General features: G+C 42.1%; 1 long non-coding RNA gene across 2 annotated transcripts in view; it reads left to right on the top strand.

Annotated features, from left to right (window-relative positions):
- LOC129504704 (uncharacterized) overlaps nt 1-14,091 on the top strand; it is a 53,912-nt gene extending 39,821 nt beyond the window's left edge. The window contains exons 3-5 of one of the 2 annotated variants that reach the window (XR_008663416.1): nt 5,346-5,496; nt 5,617-5,702; nt 8,266-14,091. This is a non-coding gene — a long non-coding RNA (uncharacterized LOC129504704). Of the gene's footprint in view, nt 1-5,345; nt 5,497-5,616; nt 5,858-8,265 lie in introns of both variants that reach the window. The other variant, XR_008663415.1, reaches the window with a different exon arrangement.
- Nucleotides 14,092-14,807: the final 716 nt, after the last annotated feature.

Here is a 14,807-nt window from a genome sequence, read left to right as displayed (position 1 = left end):
GGTTCCCTGCATGGAGCCTGCTTCTCCCTCTGCCTGTGTCTCTGCCTCGCTCTCTCTGTCTCTCTCATGAATAAATAAAGTCTTAAAAAAAAAAGAGGAAGCTAGGAAAACCAGAGATTTATATTTCAGCAAACAGCTACCAACTCTGACTGGGAGAACAAAAGTGAAGAGGTGACATGAACATTCTCTCCAGGGAACTGCAAAGATAGGTAGGATGTGGTGTCATTCAGCCAGTGCTCAGAGCTGGGAGATTGTGGATACACTAGTAAGGGTTCTTGAGATATGGAGAGAGATATACTATATGTTGGCAAATTGAATTTAAATTTTTAAAAATGTAAAAAAAAAAGATATGGAGAGAGTTGTCTTGGTTCATAGTTTTCGTGCAATGAGTCGTACTGTTCTGTTTCCATCCTCAGTGAGGTGAAATTACTTATTATAGTCTTAAAATAGGCCTCCTTTTACTTGAGCTACCTTGTCTCAGAAACAAATCCTCCCAAGACACCCATCATGGTCATCAGACCAGGCCTCTTCCCCCATGTTTTCCTTCATCATGCGGACTCAGAACAGATCCTTCATTTGGAAGTTGAACTGCCCAAGAGTTGTGATCATTGCTGCTCTATGACATTACAACGTTTTTAAATCCAGGAAAGGGAAGTTCTGCAACATTATCTTTTTCCTCCCAGAACACTAACATTTTTGTATGCTTCTTTTTGGTTGCATTTTACAATTGTTTTGTATTTAAAAAAAAAAATTTTTTAAGATTTTATTTATTTATTCATGAGAGACACACAGAGAGAGGTAGAGACACAGGCAGAGGGAGAAGCAGGCTTCCTTCCAGGAGCCTGATGCGGGACTCCATCCCAGATCCCAGGATCATGCCCTGAGCCAAAGGCAGACGTTCAACCGCTGAGCCACTCAGGCATCCCAATTGTTTTGTATTTTATATTTATGAAACTCTTAATGCTCCATTAATTAGCATTGCATTCAATGTGTGAACAGGAAGTGTTACCTTACCATTTGTTTGGTCTTTCCAATTTTGAGCAAGGTTAACTCTCCATCTAGTCCGATTTTCTTTTACTGTGTCATTAAGGTTTTGGGATTTTTTAAAATAATTTTTTTAGGTATACATTAAAATATTTAGTGGGGACTTGGGGTCTTGGTTATGAATGGATTGTTTTTTACACTTTCATTTCTGGATATTGATTATAACAATTATATATTTTAAAATCTATTTATGTACCCTGCTGACCACTTGAGGCAATGGAGAATTGTCCAATGTGAGAAGGGGTGCAGAGCAGAGATGGATTTCTGTCACCTGTTTGCTTTCACGTGTTTGTGTCTCTGTGGACAATGTTTGAGTAGCACGTGGCTCTTGTGAGCCATTGGGAGGTGTACCATTCCCATTTTCCCCCATGAATAAGCCAAGTTAAATGACCTGTTCTAGGACCAAATCCATGTCTTTAAACTCTCTGAAGGCACAGGCCGTACAGACCTTTGCTTTCAACAGCTCTCATTTCTAATAATTTGAGCTACCTGGACTAGTTTGGGAAATATTCATTTCTATGATATGAAAGACTGAAATGACTAATTATTTGGAGATTGGTTACAGGTTTTTTAGGCAACAGATTAAAGGTTAGTCTAAATAACGTCTTAAAAATATGTTCTTTGAAAATTGCACGTGTAATAAGAGTTCACTATACAAAAATGAGAAAATGTCCATAAGCTAAAAAAAAAAAGAAAAGAAAAAGAATGCTCATAATTCTACTACCTGGAGATGACTACTGTTATTTTGGTATCTTTTCTTCTAAATGGTTTTCTATATCTGATGTACAGGATTATATAAATAAATATGCACACTCATGGGACTTTCTCTGTAATCATGTGAACCAATTCCTATAATAAATCTCCTCTTACAAATCTATGTCTATCTACATCAACATCTATATCTATAATCCTATTAGTTCTGTTTCTCTGAAGAGCCCTAACTAATATACCCAGTTTCCTCTACTGGTAACATCATACAAAACTGTAGTACAGTACTAGATCTAGGATTTTTTTTTTTTTTTGAGAGGGAATGGGGCACAGGTAGGGATAGAGGGAGAGGGAGAGAATCTTTTTTTTTTTTTTTGAGGGAGAGAATCTTAAGCAGGCTCCACACTCAGCATGGAGCCCAGTTATGAGGCTCCATCTCACGACCTTGAGATCATAACCTAAGCTGAAACCAAGAGTCAGACACTTAACCAACTGAGCCACCCAGATGCCCTATAACCAGGATATTGATATTGATACAGAACATCCCATCACCACAAGAATCCTCATGTTGCCCTTTTATAAGGCAACTCTGTTCCATTCTCCTCTCCTCCACTGGGGCTGTTATCTCTGGTATCTATTAATTTGTTCTTCGTTTCTATAATTTTCTTGTTTCAAGAATGCTCATAAGTAGAATCACATAGTATGTACTTTTTTGGCTTTTTTTCCACTTTGCATAATACTTTTTTTAACTTAGAAAAATTAATGATTATTTCACTCAGAGTAATTTCACTCAGCATGCCAAATTTAGCATATATCAATAATGTGTTCTTTTTTTATTGTTGAGTATTACACGGAATGGACATACCCAATTTGTTTAACCATTTGTCCCCTGAAGTACATCTGGGTTGTTTCCAGTTTTTGGCTATTATAAATAAAGCTACTATAAACATTCATGGATAGATTTTTATGTGAACAGAAGTCTCCATTTATCTTGGATAAACACCCGAGAGTGCAATTGCTGGGTTGTATGGTGGTTGGCTGTTTAGTGCTTTATAAAACTACCAAACTGTTTTCCAGAATGGCTGTACCATTTTACAGTGCTACCCACAATGTATGAATGATCTGATTTCTCGGCATCCTCACCAGCACTTGGTGTTAGCTTTTTATTTTAGCCATCCTGATAGTTATGATTTTCCTTAATAGGTATAGTGCTAAGGTGCCTGGGTGGCACAGTCAGCTAAGCATCTAATTCTTAATTTTGGCTTAGGTCATGATCTCAGAGTCCTGGGATAGAGCCCTGTATTGGGCTCCCTGCTCAGCGTGGAGTTTGTTTAAGATTCTCTTTCCCTCTCCCTCTGCACCTCCCACTCGTGCTCTCTCTCTCAAATACATAAATAAATCTTAAAAAAAATTATTATAGTGCTATTCAAATGATCTATTTCATATTGGGTGTGTTGTGTTAGTGTTTTTTTTTAAAGTAACTTTTTTAAAAAATTTTTTATTTATTTATGATAGTCACACACAGAGAGAGAGAGAGATGCAGAGACACAGGCAGAGGGAGAAGTAGGCCCCATGCACCGGGAGCCCGATGTGGGATTCGATCCCGGGCCTCCAGGATCGTGCCCCGAGCCAAAGGCAGGGGCTAAACCGCTGCACCACCCAGGGATCCCAAGTTTGTGTTTTTCAATTAATTACTACATTTCATCTAAGTTGTCAAATTTATGTGTATAGAGTTGCCATAGTATTTTTTAAAAAGTCATTGATTTCTCTTGCCATTTGCAATGACATGGATGGAGCTAAAGATTATTAAGCATAAGTCAGAGAAAGATAAAAACCATATGATTTCACTCATCTATGGAATTTAAGAAACAAAACAAATGAGCAAAGGAAAAAAAAAAAGAGAAAGAGAGAAAGAGGCAAACCAAGAAACAGACTCTTAACTATAGACAGCAAACTGATGTTCACCAGAGAGAAGGTGGGTAGGGGGGATGGGTGAAGTAGGTGATGGGGATTATTAAGAAGGGCACTTGTGATGAGCACTGGATGATGTATGGACATGCTGAATCACTATATTATACACTTGAAACTAATATTACATTGTATGTTAACTAATTCGGATAAAAACTTTTTACAAAAATAAAAATAAATAAAAATCATTGATTTCTGCTATTTGTTAGTTCCTTTCTTTTGCTTTGAGTTTATTTTTCTCTCCTTCTAGCTTCTTTTTTTTTTTAAGATTTTATTTATTTATTAGAGACACACAGAGAGAGAGAGGCAGAGACACAGGCAGAGGGAGATGCAGGCCCCGTATTGGGAGCCCGATTGGGACTCGATCCCGGGTCTCCAGGATCACACCCCCGGCTGAAGGCGATGCTACATCACTGAGCCACCAGGGCTGCCCTCCTTCTATCTTCTTAAATGGGAGCTCAGGTTATTAATCTGAGACTTCCTCTTTTCTCATATGTGCACTTAGTGTTAATTAATTTCCCTGGAAGAGATATTTTCTATTGTGTAGGGAAACCTTAATGTACCCACCGTGTGCATAGCTCCCTACCGAGGAATTCAGTTCAATTCAGCAAATATTTATGGAGTGCTTGGGCCAGATACTGTTCTAAATCCTCAGTATACATCAGGGAACAAAACAGACAAAGATCTCTATCTTTGTGGAACTTACATTCTAGCCAGGGGAGACACACAATAAATAATAAGCGTCATTTAGATAGTATATTAGAAAGTAATAAGTACAGGAACAAAAAGTCCTGCAGGATAAGAGGGAATGGACATGTGGCAACTAGAGCATTTAATGCTATAGTACTAACAGTACAGCATTTGATATACTATGTGTGTAGTATTGAATATGTTGGTCAGGCCTTGTGGAGAAGGTGAGATTTGAGTAAAGATCTAAAGGGAAAAAAAAAAAAAGATCTAAAGGAGTCAGTGAAGCCAGTGTCTGGTAGAGGTGTGCTTCAGACAGGTGGGGCAGCTAGAGCAAAGGCCCTGTGGTAGGAGCATGCCTGGACTATCTGAGGAAAAGCAAGGCAGCCAGCGTGACTAGAGCAGGGTGAACAAGGGGGGAAGTGGTAAAGATGAAGTCAGAGTATAAAGGGGGCCAGGTCTTTGGGTCTTGCTCTACATGAAAAGGGAGGCCACTGCAGTATATGAAGCAAAGGAATGACACGTCTTGGTTTAGGTGTTCAATGAATCACTCTGGCTGCTATGTGAGGCATAGACCACATGTAGAAACAGGTCACCTCGTAGCAGGGTACTCTAGTGATGCAAGCGAGAGACGATGTGGCTTGGAGCAGAGTGGTAGCAGTGGGAATAGTGAGGAGTGGCTACATTCTAAATACATTTTGAGGGGCACCTGGGTGACACCGTTGGTTAAGCGTCCAACTCCTAATTTCAGCCCAAGTCATGATCTCAGGGTGGTGAGATTGAGCCCCATGTCGGGCTCCATGCTCAGTGCAGAGTCTGCTTGAGACTCTCCCTCCCTCTGCCCCTCTCCCCCTAAAATAAATAAATCTTTAAAAATACATACATACATACATACATTTTGAGAGAGTTAATAGGAGTTCTTTTTTTTTTTTTAATAGGAGTTCCTCACAGACTGGACTTGGGGTGTTTGAAAAAGACAGACATGTGGATAACCAGCTTGATATAAATCCTTAAACGTAGGTGACCACATTCCATACCACACGCACCCTTCCTACTCCTACAACCTTGCTCACAGCTTGTTGGACGATGGTAGGTGCTTACCCGTGAGCAGCTGATCAGTGGGCTGGACATTAGCCTACAGAGTTTCCTGGCACGAAAGTTTTGCCCAAGCAAATGGCAATTAACTGTGCCAATGATTTTCTCTTTCAGGAATCAGAACTGGAGAAACAAGAAGAGACACTCCATGAAAGCAGAAGCTGACAGACACACAGAGAGGCAGTAGTCAGACTTCATGAGTAAGCACAAGCCGTGAATAAACACCAGCCGTGAGCAAACAAAAACCATGAGGCAGCAAAAAGATACACAAAGTAATGATGGAAGTGATAGAAGATGACTAAGGCAGCATCACATTCTCAGGAGGAAGGGTCCCTAGCCAGACCTGGAGCCAGAGGTACAGTCACCTCCTCTGTTACTGGAGATGGGGGATGGTGCTAGACAGAGACAACAGGTGTGCCCCGGTGAGCCACGTCAGGCTGGAGTTGGCTCTGTAGTAGCCAGAAGGGCACCTGAGCCAAAATTATGAGAGTGCAAGGAAGCCAGAGAAAGCAGAGGAAAGCTGTCTCCTGAGAGAAGCAGAAGGCAGAGAGAGAGGCAGGGATGGCAGGTGATGCAGCCACGTGAGACATGGCACAGCATCCTCCCTTCCTGTTTCAGGTTCATCCCACAGCCGGGACACCTGTGCTGATCCCTGCACTTTAGAGCCCCTGGAGAGCACCTTCTGTGTCACTTCCAATTACCTCCTCTTCTACTTGAGCTGGTGGGAGTGGTTTTGGTCTATGCTCCAGGGGTGGTACAATTAGCTGGATATTTCTGGATAGCTACATATCTCTCAGGATTGAGCATGGCAGACAAGGGACAAAAGGTGAAATGCAAATGTTTGGGATAAAGAAGTAGCTGGAATCAGGTGAAGCATTTTACACACCTTGTCTCATTTGATCTGCAGGGTTAGGGAGGTAGCATTACTGAGGGTAAGTACCGTCCACCTTCACTGTTCACTGAATCTGTATTTGCCAATTTTCCTAATCCCTAAAACTTAGTTGTGACCCCAAAACAACACCACCTGTATTTTCTTTTTTTTTTCAAAGATTTTATTTACTTATTCATGAGAGAAACAGAGAGAGAGAGAGAGAGAGAGGCAGAGACATAGGCAGAGGGAGAAGCAGGCTCCCTGCAGGGAGCCCAACATGGGACTCCATCCTGGGACTCTAGGATCAGGCCCTGGGCCAAAGGTGGTGCTAAACCACTGAGCCACCCGGGCTGCGCACCACCTGTATTTTCACAGTGTTCACAGACATGCGCAGAGTGGTGAAAAAAATTGAATTGTCTCAGGCACTGTTCCTAACCCAGTAGAAGAGGTAACACTTAGCCTGTTTCAGCTCCCATACCGTAAACAGGTTTCCCTTTTGCAGTCTATTTAGCATCACGTTGTCCACATTGTGTGCTGTTTGTTGGTGATTTCAGCACTTCATATGGTCCCCGGTTACAATGTTGAAGTGCTGTCTGTGTTCCTAAGCACAAGAAGGCCATGACGTGCCTTATGGAGAAAAATATGTGTTAGACAAGCTTTGTTTAGGCAGGAGTTAGAGTGCTGTTGGCTGTGAGGTCAGTGTTAATGAACCAATAATATATATTAAGTTGTCTTTAAACAGAAACAAACATAAAATAAAGTTATACATTAATTGGTTGATGAAAATATCATGACTGGAGGCCCACAGGAATCTAACCCTGTATTACCTCTGGGAGTAACAGTTCAGCATTTGCTAATTCGGTGCCTGCCCAGACTTTATAGAGCTACCGTAAAAAACAAGAATCCACTGTACCATGTGCAGGACCAGTGGAACAGTGTGGATGCCCAGCTCTGCTTCTGGACGCCTCATGCTCATTCCATTCCACCATTCCATGCTTCAGAAGAGAAAGAAAAGTTTCTCTGCTCAGCTTCCAGTGCTCCTTCCACTGCACAATGCTGCTTTCTCTAGAACGGAGAAATTGGGAAATGAACAGATATGAAACAACCATGGAAAATACAGTAGAATCTACATTAGGGCTGGGATACAGTCATATGTAGGACATTGTCATCACTCATCCCTTGAATATGTGTGGCGGGCATTTCTCATCTACCACAAACTCTTTTCCTGCTTGAGCCCTGATGGGGTTCCACAGCCCTTCTCAAGGCAGGATTCCAGGCAACCACTACCAACTGATGAGAGTTGGCATCTAAGATGAAACCTTTATCTTCCTTGCATGATAACTGGCGTCCTTAAAGATCAAGCATGCACTTGGAGGATCTGAGTTGCCAGGCTTAAGGAACTTTTAGATTTGAAGCAAATGTGTCAGTCTATTTCAAAGCTTAGACCCCATGGTAGCTCTGAGCATCTGATTAACTCTCTGGAAAGGCTTTCTGGATTCCTTTTTTTTTTTTTTTTAAAGATTTTATTTGTTTGTTTGTTTATTTATTTATTTATTTATTTATTTATTTATTTATTTATTTATTTATGAGAGGCAGAGTCACAGGCATTGGGAGAAGCAGGCCCCATGCAGGGAACCTGATATGGGACTCGATCCTGGGTCCCCAGGATCAGGCCCTGGGCTGAAGGCAGCGCTAAACTGCTGAGCCACCCGTGCTTTCTGAGCATCTGCTTTTGACTGAGGTTGTGCTCCCAGGTGCCTGGGTTTGAGTCCCACATCAGGCTCCCCGCAGAGAGCCTGCATCGCCCTCTGCCTATGTCTCTGCCTCTGTGTGTGTGTGTGTGTGTCATGAATAAATAAATAAAACCTTAAGCCTTTTTTTTTAACCTTAAGCCTTTAAAAACAAGAAGAAGAAGAAAGAAGAAGAAGAAGAAGAAGAAGAAGAAGAAGAAGAAGAAGAAGAAGAAGAAAGAAGAAAGAAGAAGAAGACTTTGCTCCTGAAAGATTCAGCTGGATGGGAACCATCTTGTTCATCTCTGAATCACCTTGCCTAGAGCACTGTCTGGCACAGAGTTGGTGCTCAGTGATGTTTGTTGAATGAAGGCCTGGGCACCTAGACCGATCCCTATCTTCCCCAAGGGGAAAGAGTCCTGATGTAGGCCGGCAAGAATGGAATCCTTAAAGGCACAAAGCAGAGCAAGCATGGCAGGAGGAGGAGCTTTGCAGGAAGCAGGGGAGGCAGTCAAGAAACCGTAAATGAAACTGAACTGGAGCTGCATTCTGTTGAATCTCTCTGCCTCTTTTCTTCATTTCTCTTCATGTTCTCTCCTATGGCTTATCTCATTACTTCTGGCAAGTTGGATCTGGGCATCCCAAGCAGGACTGGGGTGGAGGCATATATGGAAGAGGAGGCCTGAGGTCTGGTTTGAACTGGGAGCTAGTTTTGACTCTGAACTAAAGGACCCCAGCCTTCAGCTTCTAGAACTGCTGGGCACCAGCGCTGCCCATTCTCACACAGGTCTCAGGACACTTACCACACCATCAACCTAGCCCGTCCCTCTCCTCTCCTGCCCTATTTCCTTTCCCCTTCTCCCCTCCATCAGTCATGGCAAATGGGGTTTGAGAGGGGATAGGGAAGAGGGGATGGGAAGCCAGGCCAGGAAGAGATGGATATATTTGACTGGGAGCCTAAGAAGGGAAGGAAGGACACAGTGCATCAATAAATATAGGATAGGAGTTAAGGTTGAAGAAATGTTGTTAGATTTCTGAACCATGTTTGCTATTTTAGTATCGGAAATGATTGTCAGTTAAAATCTCTGCCCTGGGGATCCCTGGGTGGCGCAGTGGTTTGGCGCTTGCCTTTGGCCCGGGGCGTGATCCTGGAGACCCGGGATCGAGTCCCACGTCGGGCTCCCGGTGCATGGAACCTGCTTGTGTCTCTGCCTCTCTCTCTCTATCTCTCTGTGACTATCATAAATAAATAAAAATTAAAAAAAAAATTAAAAAAAAAATCTCTGCCCTGGTATTGGGAAAGCTACAGAAAGCTGGAGCTTCCCGATATGCAGCTAATTCTGGAGTAGCAGTGTGGTACTTGAGGCCATGGGAAAAAGTGCATGCACTTTGGAGTAAGATTGAGCTGGGTTACCACTTGCTAGCTCTCTAGTTTGGGGCAGGTTCCTTAATCACTCTGGATTTTACTTCTTTTTTTCTGTAAGATGAAGATAACAATAGTATGCACACACACAAAAAACCAATAGTATGCACTTTATAGGATCATAATGACTAAAGGAAATGAGCTTTATCAAGTTTTGTGAAATGTGCTTAGGAAACTCAAATGATACCTATTGTTATCATTAGTAATATGATCATCTTGTGCTCTTTACTTACACAAAGTGAGGTATTTTCTTTTCTTCTCAGCTCTGGGTTGGAAGCAAAATAGACTGAGTTTCTGAGAATTCTTAAGAGGAAGACAGGCACTCAGACAGCCTGTCTGAGAAGCAATTCTGATAGTTTAAGGTTCAGGAAGCCTGTAGAATTCCACAGCAGTGACTATAATGGGGGCTCTGGAGACCGTTAGTTCTCAAGATGAGAGGGTGATTAACTAGGAAAAGCGTAAAAGTTTTACTTTGGGAAAGTTTGCCCACATTGCACGCTGCCCTTTCTCTACAGGTCTGAATTGTAAGGAGTGGCCAAATCCAATTTAACCAACAAACAAGCCAGTAAGCCAGAGAGCTGGCTATTAAGCTACTGTAAGCCCTGGCACATTTGGCTTTACCTCCCCAGTTTCTGTAACATTTCCCATAGTTTCCCATGGCTGGGCTCACTGATGCAAAATCCCCCCAGGCCCGCAGTTTTTGCCTATCATCTGTGGAATTAGTTCTTTACGCTGAATTAGTTCTCTATGCTGCTGTTACAAATGATACAACCTTGGTGGCTTAAACAACACAGATTTATGATCTTATCGTTCTAGATATCAAAAGAGCAAAATTCGTCTCATTGAGCTAAAATCAAGGTGTCAGTAGGGCTATGTTCCTTTCTAGAGGCCCTGGAGGGGATAATCTGTTTCCTTACTTTTCTAGCGTCTAGAGGCCACCTGCATTTCTTGGCTAATGGCCCCTTCCATCGTCAAAGTCAGTAACGGCTGAGTGAGTCCTCACATCGAGTCATTCCAACCTCTACTTCTGTCATCATATTTCCTCTTGAATTTCTGCTTCCCTCTTCCATATTAAGGACACTTATGGGGCAGCCCGGGTGGCTCAGTGGTTTAGCGCCACTTTCAGCCCAGGGCCTGATCCTGGAGACCCGGGATCGAGTCCCACATCGGGCTCCCTGCATGGAGCCTGCTTCTCCCTCTGCCTGTGTCTCTGCCTCTCTCTCTCTCTCTCTCTCTCTGTGTGTGTGTGTGTGTTTGTCTCATGAATAAATAAATAAAATCTTAAAAAAAAAAAAAGGACACCTATGATTAGATAGGGCCCACCTGAATAATCCAAGATAATCTCCTTATTTTAAAGTCAGCTGATTTGGGGTGCCTGAGTGGCTCACTTGGTTGGGCATCTGCCTTCAGCAAATGTCACAATCCTGAGATCCTTGGATTGAGCCCCACATCAGGCTCCTTGCTTGGGGAGGAGTCTGCTTCTCACTCTTCCTCTGCCACTACCCCCCCCCCCCCGCTGTGCTCTCTCTCTCTCTCTCTCTCAAGCAAATAAATAAAATCTTAAAAAGAAAATAAAGTCAGGTGATTTGCAACCTTATTTCTATTTGCAACCCTTGCCATAGTTCCATGATTTCCCTGGCCCTGTAATGTAACCTATTCATAGGTTCCAGAGATAGATATGTGTATATTTGGGGGCTCTTGTTCCACCTTCAACAACTCTTATCCATTATGCCCTGCTCTGTGATTCTAAACCCAGATTTAGAATTTAGTAAAGTCCCTCAGATACCAGGCTCGAGCCATCTTCCTTGTGATGGTGTCCATGAATCCCATGCTGGAGGAGTTGGTCTCTGGTCTCCCCAGCTCCCTTCACCTCATTTGACCTTCATGTAAAATGACCCGAGGTGAGGTGCCATACACTGAGCATGCAAGTACTCTGGTTGCTCTGCTCAAACTGGTGGGTAGGAGAAATTTTTTTTTATTTCTTCACATTCAGATTCTTTGTTGTGATAGCTAGCTAATCAAGTTTTTCTTTGATGAATATTTTCAAACATAAGAAGCTTATCCATCCATTCTACGTCCCAGCCTTATCTGATAGTACTTTCATTAACTCGAAACTAACCGATTAACTCAGGTACTAACTCAATTAATGCCTGAGGACAGTTTACACAAACTACAATAATCATTAGCTGCCAGTTCCTAAACCTACTCAGAGGTGCCTGTACTGTTTTAGATATGTACAGAAAGGCACACTCATACCTTCTTAGATACATGCGTGAAGAAACACTCATGTACATGCACAGTGATCATTGTAGTGGGGAGAAGATCTTAAACATCTATTAAGATGTGCTAGATGTCCACAGGATGACATATGCAAGTGTTGCTCTATATAGAACTAATATATAGAGCTCATATAGCTCTGGGTGTTAACTAACTGGAATTAAAATAAAAATTTAAGTGAAGAAAGATGTGCTGTATATCATCTTAAGGGGAAGGAAACATTTATTGAGAACCTGCTTTGTTGTTGAAAACTTTATATTTGGGACGCCTAGGTGGGTCAGCAGTTGAACATCTGCCTTTGGCTCCAGGTGTGATCCTGGGGTCCTGGGATGGGGTCCCACATTGGGCTCCCTTGAGGACCCTGCTTCTCCCTCTGCCTATGTCTTTACCTCTCTCTGTGTGTCTCTCATGAATAAATAAATTTTAAAAAACTTTATATCTTAAACTTACTTTAATTCTCATTATAATGCAGGAAAACAGCTTTTATGATCTCCCTTTTACAAGTGGGATAATTGCAGCCCTAAAAATCACACAGCTAGTAAGATTTGAACATTTCACACCTGCACTGTTTCTAAAACGTTTCTCAACTTTTTTCTTTTCCCTCACTTGACCAACCTTAAAGCTGGGGAATGAACCAGAATAGAGTTGTTCAAAGTGAGGTTACTGAAGCGAACCCCAGAGTTTTATGGGGGTACTCAGAGGCTCCTCACATGGAAATGAAGGTGCTTGGTAAGAGGCAAGCTGAGTGGGCTGGGCTTTGGGCTCTTCCCACCCTCCATCAGGCCAGTTCTGCTATTATTAGTTCTACATATTGGGATGCAATATAATATTTCAATAGAAAGGAAGATGGGATGGAGTTCTGCTAAAATAGCCTCTTGAAGGCCATTAGACTGGAATCTGACCACCATGCCCTGTGATTCTGGAAGTCTGTTCTAATTGTCCCCAGTTAATTAACCAGTTCTTCCAATGCCAGTGCCTTGGTTATCCTCTGAATGTGATTAGGGGCTTTGCTCTCTAGAATGAAAGAGAATCATCTCAGCTAGTAAGTGATGCAAGAATTATTAAGGTAGAGTAGCAGCAAGATTCTCAGGCACTTGGCTGCCCCACAGACCAAATGTAAGCTGAGAGCTGAGGGGAAGTCAGATTCGTGTTAAAGACAGTGCTGATCCGGCACTAGACAGTGGAAGATTCTACAGAAAAGGAACCCCTCACAGTGATGGTAAATGGGGTATGAGGAGGTACCCAGATATTTTGAAAATTGTCCCTTTTAGGGACTATATGTGGTTAGGATATCGATATGGTCCCTTCTGAGACGCTGCCTTGCTGTACCACTGGTTGGCTTATCGTGAGTCAATATGAGACTCTCAAAGCAAATTCAGTCCCATCAGAGTATCACTTATTTAAATCTGTAACGGAGATAAGAACTTTGAAAATTTTAAGTCAGCATCTCATAAGCTACAATGTCTGGGTGAGTCAATATCTGAAAGAAGACAAGAGATCATATGTGGAATTTAAGAAACAAAACAAATGAACAAAGGGGGAAAAAGAGAGAGAAAGAGAAGCAAACCAAGAAGCAGACTCTTAACTATAGAGAATTGATGGTTACCAGAGGGGAGTGGGCAGGGGAATGGAGACCTGCCATAAGGAGGTCACTTGCTGTGGTGAGCACTAGGTGATGTATGGAAGTGTTGAAGCACTGTATTGTACACCTGAAACTACTATTACACTGTATGTTAACGAACTGAAATTTAAGTAAAATATTTTTTAAAAAGAAGACAAAAGATAGAATGAAAGCTACATTTTCTCTTCTTTCAGAGGACACTCTTACGCCCGCTTCCCTGAGTTACTCCTTGGTATTCCCTCAATGAAGAGTACTAAAAATAACTGACATTTATTGTTGGAGCTCTTAAATCTTTACGAGCACTTGAGTCTTTAACAGAGCCTCAAATTGTCCTCCTCAAAACACCTCGCCTCTCTTCCATAGTAATAGGATTCCCAAGTTTTAGCTGTGCCCAAAGCTGCCTGGAATTTCCCAGCCTCCCTTGCAGCTAGATGTGACCATGTGACTCAGTTCTTGTCAGTGAGATACAAGTTGAAGTGTTGTATGGCAGCTTCTGCCGTTATCCTCAAAAGGTAAATGGTATGTGCTCTTTGACTCGTCTTCACTCCATCCTCCATCCTGCTTCCTGGAACACAGATGTGATGGTTGCCATGATAGTTACCATCTTGGACCATGACAGTGAGGGCCACAATGAAGGAATGAAGAACAGGGAGATGACCTGGGTCCCTGAAGATATTGTGGAGAAGTTCTGTATTTTCTAACTCAGAACTTTGATGTAAAAGAAAAATAAAATATTGTTTAAATCACATTTATTGTATTTCTGTTTCTCACAGCCAATACTGATACAAACTGATACACTCTATATACTAGGAACCATATTATTCTGGTTTGAGAAAACTGTGGCTGAGTCAGATTAAATCATTTGTGAAGATCATCCAACTAGTAGATGAAGGAATTAGGGTATGAATCACAGTTTTTGCCAAAGCCCAAATGCTTTCCTCCTACTCAGTGTTCACTCTCAGATCATGAGGGCAATAGTGCTTAAACTTCTCTGGTTGGATGCCTGGGTGGGTCAGTCAGTTAAGCATCTGCCTTTGGCTCAGGTCATGATCCCAGGGTCCCAAGAGAGCCTGCTTCTCCCTCTCCCTCTGCCTGTCACTCCCCTTGCTTATGCTCTCTCTGTCAAATAAATGAAATCTTAAAAAAAAAATTAAAAAAAATTAAACTTCTCTGGTTGACAAGAATCTTTCAGCAAAGCCCTCTGACAGTATCTGATCATGAGACTACAGTCTTCAACTTGCCTCTCCATCATCTCTTCCAAAAAGTGAAATTGACAGGTCACAAGGGTCATGGTAAGATTCAATTGCATATCACCTTGAGAGTTCTGGGATGTCACAGCAGCCCCCAAAAGCCTGATTTGCATGAAGACTATTAGGCCTTCTA

The sequence above is a fragment of the Nyctereutes procyonoides genome, unplaced genomic scaffold, assembly GCF_905146905.1.
Source record: "Nyctereutes procyonoides isolate TBG_1078 unplaced genomic scaffold, NYPRO_anot_genome, whole genome shotgun sequence".
NCBI lineage: Eukaryota > Metazoa > Chordata > Mammalia > Carnivora > Canidae > Nyctereutes > Nyctereutes procyonoides.
Note: the sequence above shows the minus strand (reverse complement) of the source record. Positions and strands in the feature narration are given on the sequence as shown.